At 30.9% G+C, this 19,037-nt stretch overlaps 1 pseudogene; it reads right to left on the bottom strand.

Annotated features, from left to right (window-relative positions):
• Positions 1–13,882: 13,882 nt before the first annotated feature.
• On the bottom strand, positions 13,883–16,218 carry LOC108991851 (annotated as a pseudogene).
• Between the last annotated feature and the right edge of the window lie 2,819 nt (positions 16,219–19,037).

Raw genomic sequence — 19,037 nt, 5'->3', positions numbered from 1 at the left:
ATATTAATTTATTATGTAGGCGGTAGTTTTATGAGATTTATTTGAGAATTCTTTAAAATTATGTGAATATCACGTAATTAATAAAAATTTGTAAATTTAGACTATATTTGGTTAGTGAAATCACTTTAGACTACTTTAAAATTATTCACAAACTATTCACTATTTTTATCATCTATAATCACCTTAACATTGAACATAGCCTTATTAGTTGAGTAGAGTTAGGTTGACTCGAAATTTTTTAGTTACTTCGTTTGCTTTCTCAATCCATCTCAACTCATCATTATAACTTTTTAAAATTTTAATATAAAATATAATAAATAATTTAACTTTTTCAAATCTTAAAATGATAACAATATTAAAAAATAATATACTAATAATATTTTATTATCTCAACTTAATTTAATTCAATTCAACTCAATTCAACATTGAAACGCAGCCTAAAAAAAAGGTTGAGTAGAGTTAGGTTGGGTTGTAAATATGTGAGGGCAAACTTATAGCTCAAGTTTGTGTATTTCAGGAATTAATCAATAAAATTTTAAATTAGAGTGGAAAGGCATATATCTAGAAGATTGTGTGATAATTATTAATATAATGTGATTATTTAATTGATTTATTTGTGGGTATCACAAAAATAGTGTCGACATCCAGATAATATGACCATGCGATGAAAGGCAAGTGGCTAAAGTGGGAAAAGCTGAGTTGGATACTAATTCATATATTACAGTTCATTTTACAAAAAACGAATGGATATGATCTTTTTATTTATTAATCACAAACAAAATCGTCTATTTATTTATTCAATATTAATTATTACATATTTATAATGATGTTCATATCATTCCTTTTTAAATCAATCGATGGAATGGTGTCACTTTATCAAAATAAATCATTTTAAAAAAATATAGTTGCAAGCCTTTCATATATACATAGTATACTCCTAAAGTAGAACCTACAAATGATTAAAAAAAAAACAAATTGATGTTTTAATTTTTCATAATTATAATGGGTCCAAGATAAGTGATACATTTATACACGACCATTCAAATAGAAAAAATTATTAATTAATTATTTTATTTGAATTTAAACTTTCTAAATTAAAAAAAGAATTATAATATATATCTACACACACGGAGGGGGTGCATTGCCAATTTGCGATACCTTGTCAATTGGTCAAAATAGGACAGCTGCCATTGTATGAAACCTTGCGACGATTACAAAATGGGAAATATTCCTCAAAATGGACAAAATTTGCAATGCTGGAACAAAAGGATATTGTGCAAATTGTATTCATACGTGGCCCGCTGTTATTGGCTAGAAAGCAACTTGAGTATCTTGTTGCTGGACGCGTCCCATCAGTCGTGAAATTGTCAAATATCCACTAGATTTAAAAAAATAAAAACTGAGATTGCATAAAATTATGAAAAAAACTTCCAGATGAGTGGATAGCCTCGCAGACAGTATTGTTATTCATAAGCCTATATACTATATACTAAAATTTTTTTTTTTTAATTTTTTAAAGTTTTTTTTAGTTTTATTATTCTTAAAATAATTGAATTATTCTATTCATAATCTATATATTACATATTTAATAAAAAAAAAAAAAATAATATATAATATATGAAACTTAAGAATAGAATTTTTCATACTCCAAACACTCACTACCACTCTTCCCATGAAAAGGTACAAACACACAGACGTGTTAGTCCCTAGCGAAGCTAAAGAAGTCACTTGTCATCGTCATGTTCGATCATACCGATGGGTAATCGAAACCAATCTACGTCATCGATGACTAGGAAGAGTGGTTGTTTCAGTTCTTTTACCAACTAGGATCAATGGCCTCATATTTCAAGTTTTTCGGCTGTTCTACGATACAATATTTCAATTTCTATAAACAAAATGACTTGATTTCTTCTCTCTCCTCTAAAAATATCTCATCTCTGAAAACAATCACTCTCCCTAGTAATTACCCCCAAGTTTATAACTGCCACACACTCGATTGGCAAATCGGATTCATCAATAAAATATAAAAACACAAAAGCTGGTGATTTTCCGTGTTTTTTGCGCGTGTAGTCTGTGTAGTGGTTTTTTATATTTTTTATCTTTCTTCCTGATCTCGCGGGTCGTCAATAGGGAATTAGTGATTTTTATATAAGAAAATACAAATACCTCAAAAATTTGATAAAATGAATTGCCAAATGTAATATTGCTAAATATCGTTTTTCATTATCCTTTAATCATCTCGCTCGTAAGATGATATCAAATAATTTAGAACTAATATCATAATAATACTATCAATGTTGATTATTTTATTTTGGCCCATCCCTTTGGTGGTCCTTTATTTATTTATTTATTTTAAGATTTTCTTATATGAAATAATGTTATCATTTTAATTAAATAGAAAAATGGGTATAATATTATAACTTTTTATAATTTGAAATCCGTGATTGTAAATTAGGTGGCAGTTTAAGGAGTTTTATTTAAATATAGTTTAGAAATGGTGTAAGAGATTCCTGTCTTGAATATGGATAATGCTAGATTTACAATTATTTTACCACCACTTTACTACTCTTAGTGTATTTATTTTTTTTTTTCTTTTAAGTATTTTTTAATATCTTTAATCTTTAAGAAAAAAATTTAAAAAATATACAATCTTATAGTTACTTTTTTAACTATTAAGTAAAAGAAAAATATAAAAAAAAAAAAATTAAAAGAGCAATAGAATGGTAGTAGAAGAGTGGTAAGACTATCATTATTCCTTGAATATACTAATTTTACTTTTGGGTAAGATAGACTTATTACTTCCTACTATTTATTTACTACTACTTTTATTTTTAATTTTTTTTTACTTAATGGTTAAGGAAATGACTATTAGTAAAGTTGTATATTTTTTTAATTTTTTTCTTAATGATTAAGGATGTTAAAAAAATACTTAAAACAAAATAATAAAAAATAATAATTTCAAATATACTATAAAATAGTAAAAGGATGGTAGAAGGATTGTAAGACTATCATTATCCTTTACTTTTAGTCTGATGCTATAAGAATTTCTAAATTTTTAGCAAAAGTTTTAAAAGCATTTTAATTATGAAAAAACTATATTCATAAGCCTCACACACCATACATCACCCTTTTTGTTATTTTTTTTTCTTACCTAATGTGTGGTATATGGATGGTGAGCAGAAGAATTCAATTATTTTAATAAGAATAAAACCAAAAAAAATAAAAGAATTAAAAGAAATTGTAGTGTGTGGTGTGTGTGGCTTATAAATAGCAAAACTCTTAATTCGAAGGTGAAACTTAGAACAAAATTGTCGAGACATGGTTTTGACTAACACACCAAACCAGTAAGTATATTGTGTACTGGTAATGTAGATGGTACAAGTCATTGAAAAATAGAAAGATGCAATTTTGAGAGGTCCACATGATCGCCTTCTTCTATACAATGTAACAAATGATACAATTAACATAAATGTGATCGATTTGCTTAATCAATTAGATTGTACACATATATTGCAGATTTCATGATTGTTGCATAAGCTTGACTTTAAGTGGGAGCTTCCATATTTGTAAGGCATCCTTTTCAGAGGTTTGCTTGTTGTATTTTTATTTGTAGATTAGCATAGTTATAATGTGAGCCCATGATAGATTAGGCTATTTAGTGAGCACTTGAGGAAACTTTTACCCTTATATATATATATATATATATATATATATATATATATAAATATTATTCTGCCTTCTTCCTCTCTTACCTTATTCTGCTCTCAACCTATTCCTTATATATTTTTGTAAGTGCAAATCTGCACTACCTGTTTTAAAAGTTTTGTAATTTTACTAAGCTTTATGTTTATAATTTCATGTTAATGTTATTTCTTGCACTTATCTTATTTTGTATTGCATACATGCATATGGTTAGTTTAACCACCTGCATTTAATTGTGCATACTCTGATTCACTTCTCTTCTTCTTCTGTCCTTCTTTCCATTTCTACTGTTTTGGTATGTATATATATATACATGGAGTTGGCACATTAGACTCCTAAGAGTCATTTGTGTCACATAGCGAAGAGAGTAAAAGTCTCCTCAACACACAAATACTAGATTATTTAAGATATATAAAAGTGATGGCTAGCTCATCTTTTAATCATGGATGATGTATGTTTTCTTCCATTCAGTTTATGCATGCTATGATAATAGACAACATTATTTTATTTTAAATGTTTCTTCAATCGGTATCATGGAGGTCAAACGCCAAGTCCTTGTCCATCTTTACCTTGTTCATGGAGAAACTCCAATTGGCAGTTGATACTAATATGTTGAAGAAAAAATCTTAATGTTGTGAGTTTGGGTGGCCTAGCCGCCTAGGACCAAATATTTTGACATTTGGTGGCGCTAAAGACAAACGCATGTGTTGTGGGACGCAGTCATAAACACCCGATCCAAACTATTTTTTATTTATTAAGTTTTCGTTACTATTTAAATTCAAATTCAAATTATTTAAGAAACAGGTAAATTTTTTAATAAAGTTTAGAGAATTTGATGGTATAGGCATCCGATAGAGATGCTTTAAAATGAATTGAAATAAAACTTAAAAATTAAATAAGATATTATTATTATTTTAAGATTTAAAAAAATTAAATTATTTATTATATTTTTATGTATAAATTTTAAAAAATTATAATAATTAAATAAAATAAAATAATATGAATTGAAAGATTTTTTATACAAACCTCCCCTTTATAGAGAATGAGTGGAGATTTGAGACTTTGAATATATAGCCTGTCCTGCGTGGACACAGGGACACTTGTACGCTTGTCATGACCCTATGTGAACTAGCATCAGTCAATGCGCTGGATCCTTAAGTCAACAGAATGGCCATCGCTGCTAAATTCCCTTTAAATATATACGATTTTTTTTTTATAAACCATTATCGTTGTGTATGAATGTTGAGTTAGGCTGTGTTTGGGTGACCAAGTGTCCTCAACACTTTTCAAGTATTCTCGTACTTTTGAAAATACTTCACATACCAAACAACCTAAAATACTTTCAATGGGACCCATAAACTCACTTCAATCTCTACTCATAACTATTCACAAACATTCTATAATACTTATCACTATTATATATAAATAAAAAATAAAATCACTATAATATTTATAACTATTAAATATAAATAAAAAAATCGTTATATATATATAAATAAATAAATAAAATCACTATAATATATAAATAAAAAATAAAATCACTATAATATATAAATAAAAAATATTTATCACTATTATATATAAATAAAAAATAAAATCACTATAATATTTATCACTATTAAATATAAATAAAAAAATCATTATAATATATAAATAATAAAAAATAACTATAATATATAAACAAAAAAATATTTATCACTATTATATATAAATAAAAAATAAAATCACTATAATATTTATCACTTTTAAATATAAATAAAAAAATCATTATAATATATAAATAATAAAAAATCACTATAATATATAAATAAAAAATAAAATCACTATATTATATAAATAAAAAATAAAATCACTATAATATATAAATTAAAATTAAAATCACTAATAATATATAATATATAAATAAATAAAATCACTATAATATATAAATAAAAAATAAAATCACTATAATATTTATCACTATTAAATATAAATAAAAAAATAAAATCATTATAATATATAAATAATAAATAAAATCACTATAATATATAAATAATAAATAAAATCACTATAATATTTATCACTATTAAATATAAAAAAAATCATTATAATATATAAATAAATAAAAATCACTATAATATATAAATAAAAAATATTTATCACTATTATATATAAATAAAAAATAAAATCGCTATAATATATAAATAAAAAATAAAATCACTATAATATATAAATAAAAAATAAAATCACTATAATATTTATCACTATTAAATATAAATAAAAAATAAAATCATTATAATATATAAATAAAAAATAAAATCACTATAATATATAAATAAAAAATAAAATCACTAATATATAAATAAAAAATAAAATCACTATTATATATAAATAAAAAATAAACTACTATAATATTTATCACTATTATATATAAATTAAAAATAAAATCACTATAATATATAAATAAAAAATAACATTACTATAATATTTATAACTATTATATATATATAAATAAAATCATTATAATATTTATCACAATTATATATAAATTAAAAATAAAATCATTATACTATTTATCATTATTATATATAAAAGTAAAATAAAATCACTACAATATTTATTAATATTAAAAAATCACTATAATAAAATCATTATAATATTTATTACTAAAAATAAAATCACTATAATATTTATGGGACCCACACATTTATCAACTACTTACTCAAAAGTCAACAACTCAACATACTTCAGAGCACTGGCAGTGGCTTCTTTATCTTTATATTCATCTTTAAATTTGAAGAATATGCCTCTAAAATCATCTGCATTGGTTTATTCATCTTCATTTTTATCCATAGCTATAAACAGTGCTTCTTCAAATTTGAAGAAGCACTGTTTTAATCTTCAAACATTAAAAATAATATTTTTTCTCTTCCATCCGAATGACTCCTCTCTCTCGCGCGAAAAGTCTCCCTCCATCCTCTCTCTTGCTCTCTTCTCTTCGACAAACCCGGAGCCCTCGACGAACCAGTCTTCCTCCCTCTGCTCTCTCTGCTCGAAAAGTCTCCCTCCCTCTGCTCTCTCTGCTCGAAAAGTCTCCCTCCCTCCTTCCTCTCTCTTGCTCTCTCTTGCTCTCTCTGCTCTCTTCTCTTCGACAAACCCATTTCCCTCGAAAGTCTTCCTCCTTCCTCTCTCTTCTCTCTGCTCTGCTACACCTTTGCCCAAAGCCGTGAAAGCTCAAGTGCACCACGGGGCTGTTCCTTCATCAACGACGACCTCTTCTCTTGCCCAGTACTCGATTTCGTGCGGCTATTTGGAAACCCTAGAAAAGGTGATTTCGTGCAAGCCACTTGTTTTAATTTCAGAAATTGTTTTGTGTGATTTTCTATGGAATGTGTGATTTCTCCTGATTAGAGTTTTTTTAGGGTTTTTTGTGTGATTTTCCCTGATATTGAACCGAGAATAGGGATACATAGAGCAGTGTATTGAACCGAGAATAGGGATACATGCTTCTTATTTCTTGTGAAAAACAGTGCAAGTGTTGTATATGCTGTCTGTAAAAATTTGGGATTTACTTCTTGTGGTTTGCAAATGAGAATGTATGCTAATTACGGCTACTGATTGGTATGCTTTGCTTATGTTCTCTGCCCTTTTATTGCCAAAATGAAGAAAACTACTCTGTATAATACCAAGTTGAGTTCAAACATGACAAAGATTCTCACATTTATCTTTAGGCATATAATAACAGAAAGTAGCCATGTGTATAAGAGAAAGTCGTGTAAAAACCCATTTATCTTTAGGCATATAATAAAGCCTAAGGTTAAAAACTGATTCTTGAATAAGAGATGCACATAAGGTTAAAAACTAATTCTTGTGAATAGTTAGGTCTCTTTTTTTATCTTGTTTCTGCCCAAAGATTAAGTTAGCTCATGAAAATTTGTCTCCTTTTCAATACAATACGTATCCACATTAAAAAGGAAGATAAGAGGAGCAGCAATAATGATGCTGGGTTTCCTTTCAAGAGCAGCAAAAAAATTTAAAAATATTAGAACATGCAACTTTTCTTCAACCTCCATCGAGTCCCTTTCAAAACTCTTTTTGATTCTCATTTGCTTTGAAGGGGAATACTTAAGTTAACTTTTTGGTTGAAGAGTGAAAAATATTATCTAAAACTCGTGAGCTTTCATTACCCTATATAGATGTGTGTTCATATCTTTAGGTTGATGGACATGTTGATCATATTTTTTCTATCTGAAATTACATTTATACCTCAAAACTGGCCAAATCCAGAGACACAAAAAAGACCCTCTTGTTTGGCAATCTTTATAGTTGCTTGAATAACTTCTAAACTGAAAATTGCATATCTCAGTGACAACCACTGTAAAAAAAAAAATTAAGCAATTAAATCTATAGATAGCCTCAACTTCAAACCAACATAGATAACCAAAACTAATTCTCGTGAATAGTTAGGTCTTTTTTTTATCTTGTTTCTGCCCAAAAGTGATACTAATGTTATGAAACAACATATGAATTTACCTTGTGGTTTAAGCAAAAGATTGATTTTGCTTAAAACAGTGCCTATGTTCTCTGCCATTTTTCTTGATTTGGAGTGTATATGTATCAAAACATTAAGTCAGCAGGTATGCATGCCTTTAAACCATGTGCACTGCATACATACATTAAGTCACTCCATATTGCATACATACTTTTTCTATTGAGGTAGTTTTAGTAACATTTTATCCTTCAATATTTTGTTGAAGGATGAACTGTTTAATTGATGAGGATCCCTTCTTCACCACACTGTTGGAAAGTGGTGAATGTGATATTAACAACCCCCCTATGGGCAGTGCAAGTGTTGATGGCCAAGCGACACAACCCCAATGGGAAAAAAAGAAACAAAAATCCCAGCGGGGTGTGTCATTTACTATAGAGGAAGATACTCTCCTCATTTCAGCTTGGCTTAACATTAGTATGGATGCCATACGGGGGACTGATCAATCATCTACACAAATGTGGAGTAGAATTTATGACTACTACCACACATTTAAAAAACCTAATTGTCAAGAACGGTCTATACCCTCCTTGACCAATCGGTGGTCAATCATTCAAAAATGTGTCAATAAATTCTGTGGTTGCTTAGCCCAAATTGAAGGAATACATCCAAGTGGTGCGACCGAGCAAGACAAGGTATAATGCTTTTTCCTATGTTTTGTGGTTCTAATTATTACGTATTTGCAATGTGTTTAGTTGTATCTTGTTCCATTATTTTGTAGATTGATAAGGCAAAAATCTTGTACAAAGAGAACCAAAAACAAAACTTTAACATGGATCATTGTTGGAATTTATTGAAGAACCAACCGAAATGGCAAACACACATGGACCTCACAAAAAGGAAAAAAAATGGGACAAGTTTAAGTATTACTCCAAACTCAATACCTTTAGTTGAAGACATGGAAAATGTGTTCGTCGATTGTGAGAGACCTATGGGCAAGAAGGTTGAAAAAGCAAGAGAAAAAGAAAGAAAATGTAACGAAAGACAAAACATAGTAATTAATGAGGCCTTAAACCAAATGAAAGATGATAGGAGGACTTCTATGATGGAGAGAAGAGAATCGCAATTGAAGTATGAGAATGAAAGATCTGAGTTAGTACTTCTTAAGAAGAGAAAACTTGAGTTGGAAATTAAGATTGCAGGAGAGAAATCTGACTTGGTAGCTCTTAAAAAGAGAAAAACTGATATGGAAATTATGAACTTGGATGTTGATTCTATGAATGGTTTGCAGCAAGAATATTTCCATAATCTTCAAATGGAGATCATTGAGGAACAAAGGAATAAGGCTATATCTCGTACATAGTTGTATGTTTGTACGATGGTATTTTGTAATTGTTTTGATTGTGGTAACATATTTTGGGTAATTTTTGTACTGCTGGTTGCACCAAATTGCATTATTTTTTTGTGGAGCTGTTGTGGAGCTGGGCTGTTGTGGAGCCGGGTTGTTGTGGAGTTGCTGGTGACATATTTTGGGTAATTTTTGTACTGCTGGTTGCACCAAATTGCATCATTTTTTTGTGGAGCTGCTGTGGAGCTGGGCTGATGTGGAGCTGCTGCTGTGGAGCTGCTGGTTGACATATGGAGCTGCCAAGTCCAACTTGAAGTAGTTCAAGTTGTATTAAAATCAAGTTTGTGGATTTTCTATTAAGTTGATTTTAATACATGAGGTTTAAGGATAAATGTGTATGGAATTTCTTTTGGTTGGAAGTTGAATGTGTATGGAATCTATTTTGGGGCAGTTGAATTTGTATATAATTTATTTGGGTAGTTGAATTTGTATGGAATTACATTATATTAAGTTGTGAATTTGTATGAAATTTATTGGACTTGGAGTTGAATTTATTTGAGTTGGATGGTCTATTGAATGTTTTTGCCTTCGGGTAGTGTAATTTGATTTTGGACCATCCAGATTTTGAACTCCAAAATTTATTTGATTTTGAATGTTTTTCTATTAAGTTGATTTTGGACCATCAGATTTTGAACTCAATTTATTTTTGAATGTTTTTCTATTAAGTTGATTTTGGACCATCCAATTTTGAACTCCAGAATTTATTTAATTTTAAATGTTTTTCTATTAAGTTGATTTTGGACCATCCAGATTAGCAATGGACTATCTAGATGCATAAAATAAACCATCCAAATTTGTAGCAAAAAAAAAAAATAATAATAGTAATGAATATTTTATTATTATTTGATTTAAAAATGCATAATCCAATGTGGAACAAGTTCTTCATATGCAAAATCAATCTTTAAAAGATGTGATTTTGCATATGAAGATGCATAAACCACTACCAATGCTCTCACACATCCAAACAACTCAAAATACTCTCAATGGGACCCACAAACTCACTCCAATCTCTACTCATAACTATTCACAAACATTCTCAACACTTCTCAACACTTTTCAACACCCAAACGTACCCTTAATCTTAAATGATTTGAATTAGTCTATAAATAATAATATTTTATAAATTTTATTGAGATATATTTAATTGTAAATAGATTGATATATGTATTTAAATATATAAAATAAATTGAGATAAATTTAATATTTTTATGAAAAGTTGAAAAAATAATGAATTTTATCGATGTTTGATTTGAGATGAAGAAGTCACTTGTCGTCATGTTCGATCATACCGATGGGTATTCGAAACCAATCTGTCATCGATGACTAAGAGCATTGGTATTGGATTAGTCAAATGCCTTTTCATCTTTATATTTGACAAATTTTAACAATAAATGGCCCACATTGAATTAGCCAAAGACTTTTCATCTCAACTATAAGCTACAGTAATTTCATTTTTCTTTTCAAAGATGAAAAGTCCTGTAGCAAGTCTAAACCCATTGTTTATTATATTTTGGCTCCTCTCTCCAGTGGCTCTTTTCCTTCTTCTTTTCCGGGACCCTTTTCCTGTAGTTGTGATGTATTGCCTCACATTATAATATGGTGGGATAAAAGCAACAAATATCACCTCATGTTCGTTGCTTTACCTTTCTCTTTATATGGTGGGATAAAAGCAACAAATATTGATATCGATTTTGTTTGTTGGATTGTGAAAATGAAAATGAAAATGATTGTTAGAAATTATAGGTGATTATAGGAGGTTATGAAAATAAAATTAATTAAAAAATAAAATTAATTATAAAAATAAAAAATAATAATATTTTATTATTATAGAGAGTGTGATGACTAATCTAATGTAGACTTTAAATTTTGAATGATTAGCTAAAAGTAAAAAAGTTACATATTAATCAAAATTTAAAGAGTAAAATAGTCAATTCAATGCCAATGCTCTAAGAAGAGTGGTTGTTCAGTTCTTTTGCCAACTAGGATCAATGGCCTCATATTTCAATTTTTTCGGCTGTTCTACGGTACAATATTTCAACCTAGAAAATAATTTATCCATAATATTTTTTATAATATTTAATATAATTATATTTCAAATTAAATATATTTTTCTAAAATGATGTTATAAAATAAATGTATTTTTATAAAATATTTATGTTTGTACAATATTATGATTTCTTCTCTGAAAATATTTCAATTAATCTCATTTTATCTCTAAAAACAAGTGAGATGTTTCGGTTCTTTTGCCAACTAAGATCAATGGCCTAATATTTAATTTTTTTTCGGTTGTTCTACGTTGCAATATTTCACCTTATGCTTGTACAATATTTCAATCTCTAGAAACAAAGTGACGTGGTTTCTTCTCTCTTTCATCTGAAAATATTTTATCATATCTTTAAAAATAAACGAGACCTTTCAATTCTTTTGCCAGCTAGGATCAATGGCCTAATATTTCAAGTTTTTCGGCTGTTCTACGGTACAATATTTCAATTTCTAGAAACAAAATGACGTGATTTCTTCAATCTCTCCTTTAAAAATATCTCATCTCCAAAAACAATCAAAGGTTTTAGTCGGTAATAGAGCTGAAACAACCACTCTTCCTAGTAATTACCCCCAAGTTTATAATTGCGACACACTCGATTGGCAAATCGGATTCATCAACGAAATATAAAAACACAAAAGCTGGTGATTTTCCGTGTTTTTTGCGCGTGTAGTCTGTATGGTTTTTTATATTTTTTTTCTTTCTTCCTGATCTCGCGGGTCATCAATGGGTATATTATAAGTTTTTATAATTTGAAATCCGTGATTGTAAATTAGGTGGCAGTTTAAGGAGTTTTATTTAAACGTAGTTTAGAAATGGTATAAGAGATTCCTGTCTTGAAGATGGGTAATGATAGATTTACAATCTTTTTATCTCCACTTTACTACTTTTGGTGTATTTGTTCTTTTTTTTTTCTTATAAGTATTTTTTAATATATTTAATCAATAAGAAAAAATTTTAAAAATATATAATTTTATAGTCACTTTTTTAACCATTAAGTAAAAGAAAAATATAAAAAAAAAAATTAAAACGAGCAATAAATTGATAGTAGAAAAGTGGTAAGACTATCATTATTCCTTGAATATACTAATTTTACTTTTGGGTAAGATAGACTTACTACTTCCTACCATTTATTTACTACTATTTTTATTTTTAATTTTTTTTACTTAATGGTTAAGGAAATTACTATTAGTAAAGTTGTATATTTTTAAAATTTTTTTTTTAATGATTAAGGATGTTAAAAAAATACTTAAAACAAAATAATAAAAAATAAAAATTTCAAATATACTATAAAATAGTAAAAGGGTGGTAGGAGGATAGTAAGACTATCATTATCCTTTACTTTTAGTCTGGTGCTATAAGAATTTCTAAATTTTTAGCAAAAGTTTTAAAAGCATTAGAAGAATTCAATTATTTTAATAAGAATAAAACCAAAAAAAATAAAAGAATTAAAAGAAATTGTAGTGTGTGGTGTGTGAGACTTATAAATAGCAAAACTCTTAATTCAGAAGTGAAACTTAGAACAAAATTGTAGAGACATGGTTTTGACTAACACACCAAACCAGTAAGTATATTGTGTATTGGTAATGTAGATGGTACAAGTCACTGAAAAATAGAAAGATGCAATTTTGAGAGGTCCACATGATCGCCTTCTTCTATACAATGTAACAAATGATACAATTAACATAAATGTGATCGATTTGCTTAATCAATTAGATTGTAGACATATATTGCAGATTTCATGATTGTTGCATAAGCTTGACTTTGAGTGGGAGCTTCCATATTTGTAAGGCATCCTTTCCAGAGGTTTGCTTCTTGTATTTTTATGTGTGGATTAGCATAGTTCTACGATATGGATGAAATCTTACTGTGTCACTGAAAAAATTGTCCGTAACGACAAAGTGTTGGGAAATCTTGCTGCTTAATTTTAACGGTGAAGAGTTCAGTTCAGGGTATTGGTGATGCGTGAGAACTGAGACAAGTGGAAAACTAGTTTCCAAATTTATTTGCTTGCTTGTCATTTGCATAGTTTCTCTAGGGTGCTTTTACAAGTTTTTGATAATTTGAAGGGTAATTGTTAAACTCAGTAGCTTGTGGAGTGATTACAAATTTACAAGTTGGATGGAAGTTTGAGGGAATTCGTGGATGGTATTAACTGGAGGAGTTTGAGGGGGTAAGTTCCGCAGGCAGCATGAGCTGCTTAACACGGCCTCATCATAAGGTTATTCAGGCTGTAAAATAATCTGGGACAAAATTCCTTAGATTTTCCGTCACTATGACCAGTTATATTTCAAATAGACAAGCTTGGGCACAGACATGAATATGAACATATAACTAATGCACAAAGATAAATGGGATACAAGGGTCGAAAAAGAAACTCAAACTTCTCTATGTGAATGTGGTACAGAATGCAGAAAATTTGTGAAAGCTCTCTTGAGTATTGGATGAGTCTTGCGTCACCAGAAATCCCTGCACGAACAAACTCCACCCTTGACATGGTGAAACCGATTCCTATCCCGCACTAGTATTTCTCTTTCGTAAACCCTGGAAATGAGTTCGGTTGTAGTGTGGCAATCACGGCACACGCGAAGGTTTTTCACGACTCGAATCGGGGTCCCAGAGACGGTACTTAAAAGCCCAAATGCAATTGCCAGCTTCTCACTATGGTGGCTAAGGGCAGTCTCCATTTCTTCTTCATCCATATCAAACAACGCTTCTGATTTATAAGGAACACAACCCTCTTTCTTTAATCGGTTAATCATGTCCTCCAACGTTTCATAGATCAGTGAAGATTGCGTATGTGTTGAGTCACCTTTTACAAATTCATGAACTACACCATCAACTTCAATCAAACTGCAACCTGGCAGCTTCTTTATGTTTCTTTCTGCCATGAGTTCCCTGACTTTTTTAGCTTCCTCCCACTTCCTTGACGAGCTATATATTTTTTATAAAAGCACATATGTTCCTCCATGGTTTGGGTCAAGCTCGATAAGCTTTTCAGCTGCCCTTTCTGCAGCCTCAAGGTTGCCATGGATTCTGCAGGCACCAAGAAGTCCTCCCAAAACAAAATGATCTGGTGCCATTGGCATGTTCTGTATCAGCTCCTCTGCTTCAGCTATGCGGCCAGCTCGGCCTAATATGTCAACCATACAACCGTAGTGTTCAATGCTAGGCAGAATGCCTAATGTCTTAGACATTGAGTTAAAATGTGAAATCCCTTCATCCACAAATCCAGTATGACTACAGGCTGCCAAGACCCCTACAAAGGTAATTGCATCTGGTTTCACCCCTGCAATCTGCATCTCAGAGAAATACACCAATGCCTTCTCTCCTTGACCACACATTGCAAGACCTACAATCAAGGCTGTCCAAGTCATAACATCTTTCTCAGGCAGTTCTTGGAATACACTCATTGCAATGGCTATGCTCCCACACTTCGCATACATGTCAACAAGGGCTGTTCCTAAGGCAACATCCACCACTATGCCCTCCTTTTCAATATAGGCATGCAACCATTTACCAAGCTCAAGAGCACCCAAATGGGTACAAGCGATCAATAAGCTAACCATAGTCACTTTATCCCCCTTGAGGCCCTCGAGTTGCATCTCTTTAAAGAGTGATAAGGCCTCCTCGAAATCACTATCCTCAACATGTCCATTGATGACTATGTTCCAAGAAACCAAGTTTTTTATGGGCATGTTGTCAAATAATTCCCGAGCAAGAGACAGACAACCACACTTGCAATAAACATCCATAAGAGCCGTGATTAGGACCTCGTGGTACCCAAAACCATTCTCATCAATGTATTCGTGCACCTGTCTCGTCATTCCCAAATCCCTCGCTCTAGCACATGCACTCAACAGATTAACCAGAGTAACCTCATTAGGTTTCACACCCTCAAATTCCATCCTCTCAAAAATCCTAACAGCTTCATCTGGTTGATCGCATAGCGCATACCCTTTAATCATGGTCGCCCAAGACACCACACTCTTCTCCACCATTTTTTCAAACACCTTGCGAGCTGAAACCAAGCACCCGCATTGGGAGTACGTATACATCAACGTGTTCTGAATATAAGAATCCGAAGCGAAACCGAGCTTCGTAGAATGACAATGCAACTGTTCGCCCTCACGCAAATCCTGACACGATTTGGGAACGTGAATCTATCAGGGGCCAGACCTCTAGTTAGGATTTCTTGGTAAAACAGAAGTGCCTGGCGGGGCGAGTTCTTGTTGGTGTAGCCTCGGATAATGGAATTACACGTATAGGTTGTGGGATTGTGGATTTGGGTAAAGGCCAAACGGGCATAACGGAGGCTTCCGGAGTCTTGGAGAGCACAAAAGGCAACGACTTTGCTGGCGTTGTATTCGTCGAAGAAAAGGCCAGTCCTGAGCATTTGGGCATGGATAACCTTGAGCTCCGACATGTTGGAGCACTTTTCCAGTGAAACAAGACATGGGTGTGGCTGAGTTGAGTTTTCATTAACGCTGCTGTTCTCGGTGGCGACGATCGTGGAAATGGTGGTGGTGGAGGTGGGTTTCTTTTGGGGCGGTCCGAGGCAGTGGAGGGACGAAGGAGCAGCCATTGCTTCTGGGTACAGTGTTGGGTACGCCGTTTTGGAAGTTCACATTTCCCCGGATTATTTTATCAAATAACGTATCGAGCTCAGTCTTTGGCAGCCAATGTCGCGTAGCCACGTACTATTCTACTGGGGCATATTAGGTGATTTTTGCGAGTAATCAATAGGGAATTAGTGATTTTTATATAAGAAAATACAAATACCTCAAAAATTAAAATTATTCAGTTTGATAAAATGAATTGCCAAATGTAATATTGCTAAATATCGTTTTTCATTATCCTTTAATCATCTCGTTATAAGATGATATCAAATAATTTAGAACTAATATACAATAATACTATCAATGTTGATTATTTTATTTTAACTCGTGCTTGGGTTGGCCCATCCCTTTTGGGTTGTCCTTTATTTATTTTTAAATTTTGGTATATGAAATAATCTTATCATTTTAGTTAACTAGAAAAATGGGTATATTATAAGTTTTTATAATTTGAAATGTGTGATTGTAAAGTAGGTGGCAGTTTAAGGAGTTATATTTAAACGGAGTTTAGAAATGGTGTAAGAGATTCTTATCTTGAATATGGGTAATGGTAGACTTACAATCCTTTTACCACCACTTTACTATTCTTAGTGTATTTGTTTTTTTTTTTTTCCTTTTAAGTATTTTTTTTAATATCTTTAATCATTAAGAAAAAATTTTAAAAAATATATAATTTCATAGTCACTTTATTAATCATCAAGTAAAAGAAAAATTAAAAAGAATAGAAGAAGGGTAGTAGAAGAGTGGTAAGACTATCATTATTTCTTGAAGATCTTAATTTTACATTTGGATAATAATAGACTTACTACTTCATACCACCCATTTACAATTACTTTTATTTTTTTATTATTTTTTTAATTATTTTTTACTTAATGGTTAAGGAATTGACTATTAGTGAAGTTGTATATTATTTTTAATTTTTTCTTAATGATTAAGGATGTTAAAAAAATACTTAAAACAAAATAATAAAAAGAGTAGTAGAATGGTAGTAGAAGAGTAGTAGAAGAGTAGTAAGACCATCATTATCCTTTACTTTTAGTTTGATGCTATAAGAATTTCCAAATTATTAGCAAAAGTTTTAAAAGCTCTCTAATTCTGGAAAAAATCTATTCATAAGCCTCACATGCCACACACTACTCTTTTTGTTATTTTTTTAATTTTTTTCTCTTACCAAATGTGTGGTATATGGATGATGAGTAGAAAAATTTCATTGTTTTAAGAAAATAAAACAAAAAAATAATTAAAAAATAAAAAAAAAATTGTGGTGTGCAGTGTGTGAGGCTTTTGAATAGCAAAACTCCTAATTCCGAGGTGAAACTTAGAACAAAATTGTAGAGACATGATTTTGGCTAACACACCAAACCAGTAAGTATATTGTGTATTCATAATATAGATCGTACGAGTCACTGAAAAATAAAAAGATGCAATTTTGAGAGATCCACATGATCTTCTTCTATACACTGCAACAAATGATACAATTAACATAAATGTGATCGATTTGCTGAATCAATGAGATTGTAGACATATATTGCAGATTTCATGAATATTGTTGCAAAAGCTTGACTTTGAGTGGGAGCTTCCATATTTGTAAGGCATACTGTCTAGAGGCCTGTTTGTTATATTTTCATGTGTGGACTAGCATAGTAATAATGTGAGCCCATGATGGGTTGGGCTATTTAGTGAGCCCTTGATGAACTCCTAACTCTTACTCCATATATCTTTATATATCTAAAGTGGCTATCAAATGGCAAATCTTATTTTAACAATTTTTGTTGTTTTCCCGATAAAGTTAACGTCGTTCGTCTAAATCCGTCCGTGTACTGTGAATGTAACGAGCATATGGAAGTTATTATGGATCGACCATCATATTTGAATTAAACTTCATTAAATACTGCATTTTGATTGATAATTTCAAAATAATTATTTATTGGCTGTTTTACACACGTCGTTTGTCTAAATCCGTCCGTGTACTGTGAATGTAACGAACGTATGGAAGTTACTTCCCTCTAACAATTACCTAAACCAAGTATTTAAGTCCATCAAACCTTTTATCTGTTATCAATTACTGCCGATACAACTGCATGCACATATCATTCATTATATTTACTGTATTAGACATTAATCTCGTCTAATTAACGTTACAATTCTCCAATTGACAATTACAATGCAAACTATTACCACACGAAAAAGGAGGAGGATAGTTGCGGCACAACTAGATTTGTAGATGAAGAAAGATGAAATCGAAAAATCTTCTCAGAGCACAAGTAGAGGGAAAACGAAATGGAAATGCAACGGCGTTTTTCACAAGCTTGAACCTGAAATACTAAGGGAACGAAAGAGAGAGAGTGGCAAGCATGGAGGTTCAGCTATGATCACAATTTGGGGTTAAAATAAGGTACGGGTTAGGGCCAAAAAATAAAGCATGGGATGGAGGAGAAATGCAGATGGTGGTTCTCACCGCGAAAAGCAGGGCACGGAGGAGAAATGGCGGACATAGAGAGAGGCGAGCAAGGAGGCTCACGGATAAGGCATGCAATGGAGAAAAACAGAGGAAACCAAGAAGAGGAAGAAGAAGGAAGGCAGCAACGTGCAGGAGAAGAAGAAAAGAAGAAGAAAACCCTAAGGGCTAGCCAACGGCGCCGTTTGAGGCAGAGAGGGTTGGACTGAAAACAAGCCCACGGGCTGGGCTTCACAAAGCCAAACAGGTTGTGCCCAAAACAGAGAAAACCCACTAAAAACAAGCCCTATTCAAAAAATTCAGGCCTAATAAAATAAACAAAAAAAAAAAAAAAAGCAAAAACG

This window comes from Juglans regia, chromosome 10 (assembly GCF_001411555.2).
Source record: "Juglans regia cultivar Chandler chromosome 10, Walnut 2.0, whole genome shotgun sequence".
NCBI lineage: Eukaryota > Viridiplantae > Streptophyta > Magnoliopsida > Fagales > Juglandaceae > Juglans > Juglans regia.
This window is presented reverse-complemented; position numbering and strand designations above follow the sequence as displayed.